Here is a 14,887-nt window from a genome sequence, read left to right as displayed (position 1 = left end):
AGGGGTTACATACATCAAATTCTCCCTAAGTTAATAATGCTTATCCAATTTAAACTATGCTGACTTCACTCTTCATTGGAGAATCAGTTTTTCAGAGGTAGCAAAACCAGGAGAGACGCCTCACACTTCAACCAAGCCACAACTGAAACCTCAGAGGAATTGGGAAGACAAGCAAGAGTGCTGCTTCCATGGTGAACCTGACAATCAACACCAGGGTGAAGGAGACAGACCCTGAGGACACTCAACACTCACCAAAGCAGAGATCCAAGAGCTCATCACTGAAGCAGACTTAAAACACACTCAACATGGCTCAGGGAATTTTGCACAAGAGGGGGCAGAAAGGTTGTACAGGTTGAGACATTATGCCCAGAGGCATTGCCTCCCACCACATCCCCCCCCCCCGCGCCCCAAATAACTGACTGCTACTCCCACAATGTATAACCCACAACCCCATGGGGAATGTCTGCAAGACTGAGGAGAGTCACCAGAGGAATGGTGGCAGGGAGGAGGAAAAAGAGGGTACTAACACATGATGTATCCACACAAAACATTAATATTAATAAATTTTTTAAAAAACTAAATTGCTAAGCCGGGCGTGGTGGCACACGCCTTTAATCCCAGCACTCGGGAGGCAGAGGTAGGAGGATCATCGCCATGAGTTCAAGGCCACCCTGAGACTACAAAGTTAATTCCAGGTCAGTCTGGACCAGAGTGAGACCCTACCTTGACAAAACCAAAAATAAATAAATAAATAAATAAATAAATTGCTAACAGGGCAAGGAAGAGGGTTATGTTTGAGTATTTACATGAAAAGGAGCTAAAAGACAGAGGTGCTATCTATTGATGGTGAGGAGATGTTATCTCCAGGTGGTATGGAGACTGAGAATATTTTTTAATTTCTATTTTCGTAATTTTCTGACATGTTTGAATTTTTTCAGAGAAATCTAGAAGTTTAAGGTTTATATATAATGAAACCTCTTATGCCACTTTCTTCCATTTGCATATTACCAGTGAACAATGGTAGTATCCTAGCAATTCAAAGAAAATATACACACAATTTATATTTACACAAGAAACAAAGCACATTTTTAAAAGAAAATTTGCATCAGAATTAAAGACATGTAACAACAAAGCCAGATCAACTTAATACGGTACCTAAAAGAATCTGAAGCCATTTAGACAATGTGCTCCAATATCAGTAATCATCAAGTCACAGAGCATACCACCTACTTAATTCCCAATTATTCCTCTTTCTAATGAATAATCTAGGAAACATACTATCAGAATATTCAAAGAGAGTGAGAACTACCTTACAAAGATACAAGGATCTCCAATAATCATGGTGCATATCTGCTATCTATCTATCTCATTTAACAATGGCTCAATTTGCTTAGAAGCATTTTTCCTAAACAAGAATCCCATAATCACAAAACTGTAACAACATATATTAACCATTTAATCCCAGCACTCAGAAGGCAGAGGTTGGAGGATCACCAGGTATTCAAGGACACCCTGAGACTACATAGTGAATTCCAGATCAACTTGGGCTAAAGTGAAACCCTACCTAAATTAAAACGGGTAAGGGGGGGGAAGCTATAGAGATGGCTTAATGGTTAAGGCGCTTGCCTGAAATGCCAGAGCACACAGGTTCAACTGCCCAGGATCCACATAAGCCAGATGCATGAGGTGGCACAGGTGTCTGGAGTACGTGTGCAGCAGCTGGAAGCCCTGGTGTGCCCATTTTCTCCCCACGCACCCCCCACTCAAATAAATAAATATTTTAAAAAAACCACAAAAGATCTTCTTCAATTTCTTTCTACAATATTTTATGTCATAAAGTTGTTCCAGGAAAAACTTCAGTTATATATATAAAGTATTACATTTAGGACTAACAGGCCAAACACACATCTAGCTAGTCATCACCATCAATCGAGGTTCACACATTCAATTATTTAAACGATACATAAACATTACTGCTTGGCACTGTGGGAAAGACAGACACAGGTAATGTGTTCTGTTAAGTTCACAGGATAGCATTTCACAGGTACACAATATCCTCACACTACCATGAGTTCAGAATATCAATACATCCAAAACCACAGTAACAAAATTATCTACAATATAACACCTACTGTTAAGTCTATCATTGGCTGTGGTACATAAGTAACCAAGCAACTCGATATGCTGGATTCTAGGGGGAAGGGGAGGGGGAGAAAGATGCCTCCTGCTGCCTAATTAGGTCATAAGATTGTATGGATGAGTTTTATACCAAAAGCACAGGTTTGCTAGATCAAGACACAGAAAAGGACCTATCACATTAATAGCATGGTGCTGAAAAGGGATGCTCGAGGGCAGGAGCCTGAGGAGAGGGGCAGTGTCACGACACTCTGCAGGTACTACAAGCAGTAGAACGAATTAGTAGGAGGAGGAGCAAAATCAGAAGCACTGGTATGCCTTCTTTCAGAACTTGGATTTTTTTCCCTAATAATGAAACAGATGACAGAGAAGAGTGAAGCACAATCAGATAATGAAGTGGTATGGTAATCAGAAAAGTGAGACCAAGAACAGGAAACCAAGTAAGAAGGGCTACCTGATCAGTAATAGTCAAAGTGAAGGCAGTTCTGAAGGAGTGGGGAATAACACCTCTGAGTGGATGAAGGATGTGGCAGACAAAGACAAGAGTGGCTGGCATCAATAATCAACACAGATGACAGGTCAGCTCCATGTTGCTGGGCAACATCCAACCCCACACAGCTTATGGGAGGAAAGGGGTTGATTTCAGGTTTGCAGATGCAGGAGAAAGGCAATGGTGGAAGGTGGCTCCCTGTCATAGAGCCAAGCAGAGGAAAACAGCTGCACCAAGCAAACACCAACACCAGCAAGCAGGAACCTCCAGAGCTCCGCTGCTCTAAACACACCTAGTAGGAGTGAACTCAGATCCAGCCCCAACACACCTCAAAGCTGGACTCCAAGATCTGCCCCCAGTGACACGACCCCTGTAGCAGAGATCTGCCATGTAAAGGCTCATGTAGGAAGCTTAATAAAAAATGCTTGAGTCTATGGGACCATACAGTAGGAATACAACTGTTCACAAGTCATACAGGCATGTGTGAATAAAAAATATTTCTGCAGGAAAACCTAAGGTTTATTTCTGACATGTTCAGTTTGAAGCTCTGTGCCATATAGACATACCTGTTCAAAAGAAGATAAAAGTAATACTTAACAGTGACTTCAAGCACGGTACTGCGAGGATCACCGTGACTTCAAGTACAGTCTGGGCTACATAGTGAGTTGTAGGGCAGTCTGAGCAGAAAACAAAGAAATCTGGAAATCAATTACGATTAGGAAGCGGCTGAAGTTATAACAGACTATGTGAGATCAACAAACAGCACCTCAAAATTAGTTTTGACAGGGTGACAAAAATGTTTAATGTATGAATGAAAGTGGGAAAAAAGAGGGAAGTAGCTACCACAAACAGGAAACATTCCCCTCAATAAATGAACACTTTGAAGTCAGGCATGATGGTGTACACCTTTAATCCCAGCACTCGGAAGGCAGAGGTAGGAGGATTGCCGTGAGTTCGAGGCTACCCTGAGACTATATAGTGAATTCCAGGTCAGCCTGAGCTACAGTGAGACCCTACCTCAAAACAAAAACTAAAATAAGCAAACACTTTGTGTAGCACTCTTGGTTCTGGGGCTCACCAAGTTAGCAGAGAGACTTAAAGATGCAACGTTTATAAGCTAGGAAGAATAAACACTATACAAGAAAGAAGATTACATCCACAAACTTAAAGAGCTAAATAAATGAAAGATAAGTTGCCAAAGGAATCAAGATGGGATCCAGAGCACACAGAAAAGGAGATAAGAAGAAAACTTGTAAGATAGACTATAAAGGAAAATAGTACAGATAGACAGGTTACTGTTCAAAAGTAGAAGGGTGTGAGCTGGAGAGAGGCTCAACTGTTAAAGGGGCTTTCTTGCTAAGCCTGATGGCCCAGGTTCAATTCCCCAGTACCCATGGAAGGCCAGATACACAAAGTGGCCCATGTACCTGGAATTCATTTTCAGTGGCAGGAAACTCTGGTACACCCATTCTCTCCCCCTCCTCTCCTTGCAAATAAATACTCAATAGAAACTTTATTTTTTTAAAATACAAGATTGGGCTAAAAAGACAGTTCAGTGGTTAAGGCACTTGCCTGCAAAGCCTTATGACCCAGGTTCAATTGCCCAGTTCTCATGAATGCACAAAGTGGCACATGCATCCGGAGTTTGGCTGGTGCAGCAAGAACCCTTGCATGCCCAAATAAATTTTAAAAACATTTTTTTAACAAAAACAAGAGTGAGGTTGAGGAGGATTGAACAGAATGTTCCAGAGCAGCCAACAGAGAAGAAAGAAACCAGAAGGTCTTGGCTGGGACAGAGGATGGTACTAGTACACTGATAGTAAGGCCACAACAGTTGCACAACAGTTCTTAATATTTTACTTTTTTATTTTTATTCATTTATTTGCCAGAGGGAGGGGGAGAGAATGGGCACACGAGGGCCTCCAGCCAGTGCAAAAGAACTCTAGATGCGTGTGCCCCCTTGTGCATCTGGCTAACGTGGGTTCTAGGGAATCAAACCTGGGTCCCTTGGCTTCACAGGCAAACGCCTTAACCGCTAAGCCATCCCGCCAGCCCCACAATAGTTCTTTAACTCTTTAAAGTCCCAAGGAACCCTAGTCAAAGCAGGCAAGGTGAAGACTTCAATCTGTTCTATCAAAACCAGAACTGCTCCTATTCCTGGGTTCTAAAGATTAAAAGCCACCTGAAAACCTAGTAACCGAACATTGAAGTCTGTACAGTAGTGAGTTTTCAAAATCTCCTGAGATCTTAAAAGCATAGTAACAAGCATTTAGAATTCACAGGACAATTTGTAGTCCAACAGATTTTAATGTGAACTTTCTTTTTACACACATCTTAGAAGAAATGCTATTTAATCAGATTATAAGGGGAATAAAAATTATATCAAAAAAGATAGTGACAAGTAGACAAGTCAGATCCTCTGACACATGCAACAATGTAACAGTTCTCATTCACTTACATCATTTTACTGGGTAAACAATAGTAAAAGTATACCTTGTGATTCATAACTCCACTATTTTAAAACTGCTGATACCAAATAAAACATGCTTTTATTTAGCACAGAATTATTCTTACGTAAATTCTAATTTGCAATACCACAAAATCTTGCATATCCTCAATCCTTTCATTCAAGTTGGCACCTAATTCTTTCTGAAGAAACACATTAAACTAGCCCTTAATGGGTGAGGATTTTAAAACTAATTTTCAAAACTATTTCAGCCAGCATTAAAATCCAAGACCCTAATACGTCAACTGCGCCACTCTAAACATACCATGATGCTGTCCCCATGGGATGTACCTAAAGACTGCACACACACACACTGGCTAGGTAGAGGGATGGTTAACCACCCTAGAGAAAGACTATAGGAAAAATCAAAGAACGTGCATTTAAGTGAAGTAGGTGTTGCTAAAATGGCATCTCAAGCAATCTTTTGCTTGGTGTTTGGGCTGAAATCCTGAGGGGGGGAAGTATACCCAAAAGAGATACTGTGTCACTAAACAACAGTTAGTTTGAGAAATAATTAAGACTATGATCAAGCTGGGCACAGTGACACATGCCTTTAACAAAATGACTTCTAGCGGGCTCATAAGATTGAAATATATCGAGAATACTTCGATACTTGGACATTAAACTATTAACTATTACACTAGCTTTTTTCTTTTCTTTTCTTTTCTTTTCTTTCTTTTCTTTTCTTTTCTTTTGTTTTTCAAGGTAAGGTCGTGCTATAGCTCAGACTGACCTGGAATTAGTCTCAGGCTGGCCTAGAACTCAAAGCAATCCTTCTAACTCAGCCTGGGTAAAGGGGTGTGCAACCACGCCCAGCACAGAGAGAACAGGTGCAGCAGGGCCTCCAGCCACTGCACAGGAACTACAGGTGCACATGCCACTCTGCACCTGGCTTTACATGGGCACTAGGGAATCAAACTTGGGTCGTTAGACTTTATGGGCAAGCATCCTAAGAACTGAGCAACTCTCTAGCCCCGAGTGTCTTAAAAAGTGGAAACTCTCTAATATTTCAAGTGAAACAGCCATCTTACATTCTAGGTTATGATACAGGTTATGATATTAAAATTAACACACCATGGCAACATATGATGATCATAAACAGCCAGCACAGAATCTACGTTTATTTTTCAAATATGAAAACCAATTCATTACCACAAAATGACACATAGTACTCAATTAAAGAAAATTAAAGTGGTGTTTACACAAACAAAATACTGGGCTGGAAAGATGGCTCAGTGATTAAGGCACTTGCCTACAATGTCTAAGGACACAGGTTCAATTCCCCAATGTAAAGCCACAAAGTGGCACATGCACCAAAAAATAAAAATAAAAGAAAGAAACAAAGAAAAAAGTATAGCAAGGCGTGGTGGGGCTCACCTTCAATTCCAGCCCTTGGGAGGCAGGGGTAGAAAGATCACTGTGAGTGTGAGACCACCCTGAGACTACATAGTGAATTCCAAGGCAGCCTGGGCTAGAGCAAGACCCTACCTTGAAAAACAAAACAAAACAAAAGCAAAATCCTGCCAAGGATGCAAAAACAATAACCAAATAGTGACAATCCAATGGAAAAAAGGGCAAGTATATAAAAAAATTAACATAAAACAAAGTGAAATAACTTACACATCAAGCACTGTAGAACAGAAATATATAGTATACAATTATTATATATAATGTATAACACAGTTATGTTATATATTGTAATGTTTTCTAATTTCTTCCAGGTGTTTAAACAAGGATTCACAGGAAAGCAACATTTGTTCCATCTCCTGAAGGGAAAAAGGAAATTATTTTTAGGCTCCAACAGCTACTCAAGAATAAAGGCATGGACAACTGACAATGTAATTCATATTATATGCAACATGAAAGACCTTAACCCATTTCCAAAATAAAAGAGACCATGAACAGCATGCACTGTATGTTAACAGACAGGAAAGTCAGCCCCAGAGAGATAGAATAGGATAGGTCTTGAAGGAACTTGACAAAATAGTCAACGTTGATATGAAAGGTAATTAGGTTAGTAGTTATAAAAAAGGATGCCAGGCATGGTGGCACACGCCTTTAATCCCAGTACTCAAAGGCAGAGGTAGGAGGATCGTTTTGAGTTTGAGATCACACTGAGACTACACACTGAATTCCAAGTTGGTCTGGGCTAGAGCAAGACTCTACCTCAAAAAGCCCCCCCAAAAAATCAAGAATACTATAGACCTTCAAAGAAAAAGAATTAAAAGCAGACAAAAAAAGAAAAGATAGGAAAATTCATGATTTGGAATTAAACAGATCTTAGATAGAATCCCAGTTGTACCACTTACTGGCATTAGGCTTTTCTAAAGCACAGTTTCCTATCTGTCAAATGAGGGTAACCTCATTGTTATACAGACTTAATACAATCACAGATGCATACTACCTAGCGCATTACCTTCCAGCTAAAGAGTATGTAAACTGCAGTAGTTCTCATCTTTTTTGGAAGTGGTACAATGCAGGAAAGAGATTTAGTCTCAGGTGATTATGAACACGGCAATGCCTTTAGCTGAAGGAACACAGGGGAATAAACAGAGTCTAGACATACTGGATTCACTGAGACAATGGGATAAAGATCTACATACACAGTTATTAGATAAAAAATGTGCATCTCAACACACCAAACAATTGCAACAAATAAAACTTCAGAATCAACATTGTACAAGAAAAAGCAAAGAGCAAGTGAAGCAAGAAAAAAAGAGTGCCCACCTCTGCAATGGCCCCAACAACCAGCTGAAGTTGAGGACAGCAAAAGGCAGGGCAGAAAAAGGAGATCACTGTCAAAGACAAAACTTGTGAAGTGGCAGAAGAGAGCAAAGCAATGGCAGCTATCAAGGCTGCCATTCATCAAGTCAAATCTGAACACAGCAATTCACGTGAGGTAACAAGAAAAGTTAAAGGAAACGGAAGATGCCAAGAACTACAGGAGTTAAATCACCTGCCCAAACCTGTAGTTGCTGTTCAAAACAAGTGTAAGTGTGTATTCTTCCAGCAAGGACAGTGTGCTAAATTCTCTCAGGACTTGACTTTGGAGAGAAAAGGTAAAAAACAAAGTGTTCACACTAATGCAAGAGATGAAGAATTTGGAAAAGATACTATGAATAACTGATGAAAAAGAGCTGGAAGGAAGGAAAGACAACAAGCGGAAAAGAAACCAAAAACCGCTAAAGTAGTATGCATTGCTTAGCTACTGACATAAGCAGAGAGGCTGGTTTGTGAGTGCTCTCTGGAGGGTGATCCTGTCATATGTCATCATGTGCTCCTTCCTACACTGTGATGAAAGACGGCACAAAGAAGTGAAAGATAAAAGATAAAATTTTACTAAGAGATCTGGCTGAAAGAGAACATCCCGCCCCAGGTTCAAATGTTACCAAAAATCACCCTAGGACCTTTTCTTACATCCAAGAAAACAAACAAAAAAAGACTTGGGCTGGAGAGATGGCTTAGCGGTTAAGCGCTTGCCTGTGAAGCCTAAGGACCCCGGTTCGAGGCTCGGTTCCCCAGGTCCCACGTTAGCCAGATGCACAAGGGGGCGCACGCGTCTGGAGTTCGTTTGCAGAGGCTGGAAGCCCTGGCGCCCCCATTCTCTCTCTCTCCCTCTATCTGTCTCTCTGTGTCTGTCGCTCTCAAATAAATAAATAAATAATTAAAAAAAAAAAAAGACTTAGAAGGCACCATGGTGCTTTCCCAGTGAAGTGACAGAGGAGTGCTCAGTACTGAAACATCTCTATCACATGTTCCAAGGCTCAGGGTCCATTGCAGAAGAGGTGGCAGAAAGAACGTAAGCGTCAAAGGAAGGGTAGAACTCCTTATAATGTGCTCCTCCACACACAAAATGCCCTGGCTATCCATGACTTTGCAGGGCCTGTCACTACTCACACAAGACCATCATAACAGGAGGAAAAGATCATGACATCAAAATAAAAGAGAGACTGAGGGGGGAGGGGATATAATGGAGAGTGGAGTTTCAATGGAGGAAGTGGGGAGAGGGAGGGCATTACAATGGGATATTGTTTACAATTAGGGAAGTTGTCAATTAAAAAAAAAAAGTTTTAAGAAGATTCAGAAACGTGAACAACACGTGGGAAGGAAAGCAGAAGTGAAAGCAGCGCGCGGTGACTTTCGTCCTGCACCAATCAGGGGTGATGGTGAGGAGGCCAGGGAATGGGAGACCGCTGAGGGAGACCCAGCTCAAGTCCGCACACCCCAAGAGATGAAGGAGAGAAAGTTTAATAAGAGCCAGCCTTGACAGAGTGAGCACAGATGATTCAGATAAAGATGAAACCATGCTGAGAAAACTTCTAGAGGTAGGGCTGAAGATGGAGAAGGAAATGCTATGGATGACACTGAACTGACATCAAAATGAAGTCAGCCAGCCAGGCATGGTGGCACACGCCTTTAATCCCAGCAGAGGTAGGAGGATCCCCTTGAGTTCAAGGCCACCCTGAGGCTACACAGACTACACGTCAACCTGGGCCAAAGTGAGGCCTTACCTTGGAAAACCAAAAGGAAAAAAAAAAGTCAGCCCAGCCTGAGTGAAAACTGACTACATCCGCTTTTATGTCGAGCCTGAGTAGAACCTTTACTTTCCATGCTGATTCTGGACAGATTACTTGCCAGCAGAACAGGTATTATCTCCCTTTCAATTGTGGCTACATCTCTTAAATTCAGATTAGTTCATGACAAATTAGAAATTCACTACAGAAAACGTAACCTGTTATACAAGCTTCCGGTAGTCCTCGGGCCGGAGTTATTACCAGGACCATACCATTGTAACTGGGACAGTCTTCACTGAGGTTTTAATCTGAAGACGGCTTGCTGCGGTTTGCACATGAAATGTCCTCCACAAGCTCCTGTGTTTGAACACTTGGTCCCATCTGATGGCACGATTTTGAAGAGTTGTGGAATCTTCAGGAAGTGGAGACTGAAGGTTTAACAGCACAGCCCTGCTTCCTATCCACTCTCTTAACTCCTGGTGACTGTCAGCCGTAATTTCTTGCCACCACAACTGTCATACAAGACTGTTAAGCTCTTAAGCCATAAGGCGAACAAAACGAGCTTCACCTCCCTCAAGTTGCTTCTTGTCAATTACTTGATTACAGTAAAAAGGAAAATAACTAAACATGAAAACTAGTACTAATTAACTGAGTGATACCTAAGAACTAGTAACTAATACACTGACTAAATAACTGACCACTATTAACTCATGAACTGACTAAAACATGCACTAGTAACTAATGTCCTTTTTTAAAAATGACCACTATTAACTAATACACTGACTAAAATGTGATTACCAGTAATTAATACACAGCTGAAACATGACCACTAGTAAGTAATACACAACCAAAATGTGAGCCCGAGTAACTACTGCCCTGACTAAAATGTGATAACTAGTAACTAGCCCTCTGATTAAAACGAGAGCACCAGTCATGAATGCCCTGACTACAACAATGCAGTCACTAGTAACCAATGCCCTGACTGAAACGGGAGAACTAGTTACTAACATGCTGACTAAAGCATGAACACTGCACTTGATAAAGACACTGTATGAGCTGAACAATTAAATAAACAAATAAAATAAAATAAAATAAAATAAAATAAAATAAAATAAAATAAAATAAAATAAAATGGAGCTTCTTAGCTGGGTATGGGGGTGCTTGTTCATATCTTAGCTGGGTATGGGGTGCGTGTCCACATCTTAGCTGGGTATGGGGGTGCTTGTGCACATCTTAGCTGGGTATGGGGGTGCTTGTCCATATCTTAACTGGGTATGGGGGTTCTTGTCCACAGTACCAGCACACAGTGGGATGAGGCAAGAGTGTCAATGCAAATTCAAAGCTAGTTTGGGATACATAGCAAGTATCTTACTAGCCAGGGGTAGAGTGAAACTGTCTCACAAACAAAAACAATTTTAAAGGAATTCTCTTTCACGAGACAGAATGAGCTATAATGTCCAGGGTTAAGCTTTGTTTGGCCAATAAAGTTGTAAATAAAGACCATCACACATTCAAAAGTGAAGGGGGGAAACCATCTAACCTGCTGGCTGCTGTCATAATGCTGTTAAGTTACTCTATACACACTCCAGAGGGAAAAGGCATCACCAGTTTTAACCAGCAGTGGATCCTACAAGCTACACAACTAGCTAGCCAGGCAAGGTTGTCCACTGGTGCAACAGTGACATGTGAGTCATGAGGTAGCCAACTGCTCTCTGATTGGACCTGAGGCCTATTCCATGGGAGGGAATTCATGCCTGGTACTATAAAATGAGCCAAAAGCTTTTAGGCCCTAGAGGGGAAAGCTACAACTGTTCCTTTGCTAAGTGGATATGCTGAGCCCTTCAAACTGTCCTCTCAAGGTTTATGTTTATGCCCATAGGTTAGTCTCAATTATTGCTATTCTCAATTATGATAAGAGAAGCTCTCTTTACAGGTGGTAGTGACGACCAGGGTGACGCAAAGCTAATCAAGGTGATGAGAAGTGACAGTGGGTGCTCAGCACCAGGTCAGACATCTCTGACACGCCCGCCAGGGCTCAGGGCGCACCGAGGAACAGGTGGTGTCAAGAGCGTTAGTGCTGCTTTCACCATGAGCCAGAGAAGCTTCTTTTTGGAAATGGCTGTGGATACTAGGGAGACTCAAAACTCACCAAGGTGCTGAAAATTAAGAGGTTGTTGAAAGCCCAGCATGAAAACAGACCATCTCTATCACACCCTCCAAAGATTGAGAAACATTGCAGAACAGAGGATAAGAAAGAAGGTAAGAGTTAGATGGTGAAGAGGAGTACTTTGGGCTGATTAGGGAGCGGCTGAAGTTATAACAGACTATGTGAGATCAGCAAACGGCACCTCAAATACACCCACAATGTATTAAGCCTATCACCATTTTGACATAGGTGATGAATGCGGGCAAAGGAATGAAACATCAAAGTAGAAGACTACTACTCGGGTAAAGGAGAAGGTTCAGAGGAACAGCAAATGGGAAGGAGACAAAAGAAGGTAATGGATGGGAACTATGATCAAATTATAAGCTCTTCTATTAAAATTCTCAATTAAAAAAAGAACTCTCAGAGAGTACTCAACACCAAGTTGTTACTTTTAATCTGGTTTATTTATTGATTAGTTTTGTTTATAGATGTGGGAAAGTCCTAGCATTTGGGAAGTAGAGGTAGAACGAGCATCGTGAGTTCAAGGCCACCCTGAGACTACATAGTGAATTCCAGGTCAGCCTGGGCTAGAGTGAGACCCTACCTCAAAAAAATAAAAAATAAAAAGTAAAAGGAAAGAAAAAAGAGTAAGAAATTAACCAGATGTAGTGGTACATGCCTTTAATCCAAGCATTCAGGATGCAGAGGTAGGAGGATCACTGAGTTTGAGGCCACCTTGTTAGCCTGGACTAGAGTTGAGACCCTACCTTGAAAAACAAAACAAAATAAACGAATAAACAAAAAGATTCAGGAATCACCACAGAGTAGTAGTATTGAAAGTCCCACAAAGAAAGGTAGTTACATGTTACTTTAATGAACACAAGGAAAAACATATGCCTTTCAAACATTATAAAAGTGTGCCTAAATTAAAATCTCTGTCAAGAAAACTAACACTGTCATTCTCAAAGTAAACTTCCTGACAGAAGTGAATCAGTTAATTAACTAAACCAATGATTGTTCTAGTGTAAAGTACAGCTATATCATGTAGAAAGAATGAGATGCCAAGTCTGACAAATGTGGATTCAAGCTTCCTGCTGTTTAACCTCCATGTTACTTTCTTCATTTAAAGAGTATTCATGCCAGGAATTATTAAGATCAAAAGATAACATATGAGCTGAGCTTAATGGCATATGTCTTTGATCTGAGCACTCAGGAGGCACATATAGGAGGATCACACAGAGTTCAAGGATATCCTGAGAGTACATAGTGAATTCCAAGTCAGCCTGGGCTAAAGCAAGACCTTACCTCAAGACCCCCTTCCTCCCCCACCAAAAAAAAAAAACAAAAAAACAAAAACTTAGCATAGTGTCTGGATCAAGTTTATCATTTGTAGGACATGGCAAATACAAACAAAAGCTAATAAACTTTTATATCAAAAACATACAGCTACGGTACTGTAGTGTCTCTATCACACCTTCCAAGGCTCAGGGTCTAATGCGGAACATGTGGCAGAAAGAATGTAAGAGCCAACGGAAGGGTAGGACTCCTTACAACATGCTCCCCCCACAGACACAAAATGGCCTGGATATCCATGACCTCACAGTGCCCAATACTACCTACACAAGACCATCATAAGAGGAGGAAAAGATCATGACATCAAAATAAAAGAGAAGCCGGGCGTGGTGGCACACGCCTTTAATACCAGCACTCAGGAGGCAGAGGTAGGAGGATCACCATGAGTTCGAGGTCACCCTGAGACTACACAGTGAATTCCAGGTCAGCCTGGGCTAGAGTGAGACCCTACCTCGAAAAACATAAATAAATAAATAAATAAATAAATAAATAAATAAATAAGAGACTGAGATGGGGAGGGGCATGATGGAGAATGGAGTTTCAAAGGGGAAAGCGGGGAGAGGGAGGTTATTACCATGGGATATTTTTTATAATCATGGAAGGTGTCAATAAAAATTTTAAAAAAACATAAAGCTGTATTAAAAGGCAAGTGTTAAAACCCATAAAGACTGGTATGAAATTGATTTACATAAACTATTTTCTTTAACAAAAACTTAAAACCCAACACAGTAAAACACAGTATCTTGATATACCCTTTGCCCTGAATAACCGACTCCAGGGCCCACCCAGTCTGTCAATACTTCAACATGTGACTTACAATGAAAAGCATTTTAAAGCTTATAAAGCTCTAAATTTTGGGGTACAGCATCTTATGTCCTTAAAAGAACTATTTTAAACATAAAACGATAGGATTTGAAGTCTGTATTAGGTTCATAACACCTATTTAATGTTTCTATCATTAATGTAAATCTTTACTTGCTATTTTAATTAAAAAGTAAAGCATAGCCAACTGTATACTCCCACTGACTTAATGACTTTCCAGAACATACTAAAAAGAAGTCTGAGGACCACTGTGGGGAAGGGGAAGCAGCTGGAGCGGTCAGGCAAGGGCAGCCCTCTGCCCTGCACTGCAGTGACCCTCCCCCAGCACTCTACCAGTTCTTACATAGTTGGGGATCAATTGTTTTCATACCTTCTTTTTAAAACTGGAAGAAAAATAACCCAGACCAATTGTTTCACCTACTGATCGGAGACAAGAAAAGTTCAGTTAAAACTATACTATTACTGAAAATTAACATAGACAAATCATTCTAATGAAATTTTGAGTACACATTTGATTAGGTGAAACTCTCCCCCCTCCCTTTTCATTACCTTTATAAACACAGTTTTAAAGTTTCAGTTGAGGCAAATACCACACCTTTGTAATATTTCTGAAATAGTTTCTTTATCATTGAGTCCAAAGCAACACAAATATCACTGCTGTAATAGCACTAAACAGAGAAAAATATTGTGGTGTCTCTTTGTAAGGTTAGAGACAGAAATGAAACCAAGCTATTAAGTGTTTAGGGGTAGGGAACTGGGGGTTGAGGTAGGGTCTCGCTCTAGCCCAGGATGTAAAGATGCTTTTTATTTTTTTGGTATTAACTTTATTAAGGCATTTTATATGTGTGTGTATAATTTAGGAAAGAATTTATTTTAAATACAATTCACACAGGCTTTGGGAGGAAAAACACACTCCCTAT

At 40.6% G+C, this 14,887-nt stretch overlaps 1 protein-coding gene across 2 annotated transcripts in view; it reads right to left on the bottom strand.

The window, feature by feature from the left end:
- The window catches only part of Pan3 (poly(A) specific ribonuclease subunit PAN3), a 150,726-nt gene that overhangs the window by 86,663 nt on the left and 49,176 nt on the right, over positions 1-14,887 (bottom strand). The window lies entirely within an intron of this gene.

This window comes from Jaculus jaculus, chromosome 7 (genome assembly GCF_020740685.1).
Source record: "Jaculus jaculus isolate mJacJac1 chromosome 7, mJacJac1.mat.Y.cur, whole genome shotgun sequence".
NCBI classification, from domain to species: Eukaryota; Metazoa; Chordata; class Mammalia; order Rodentia; family Dipodidae; genus Jaculus; species Jaculus jaculus.
The sequence above is the reverse complement of the archived record's forward strand: the minus strand, read 5'-3'. Positions and strand labels throughout refer to the sequence as shown.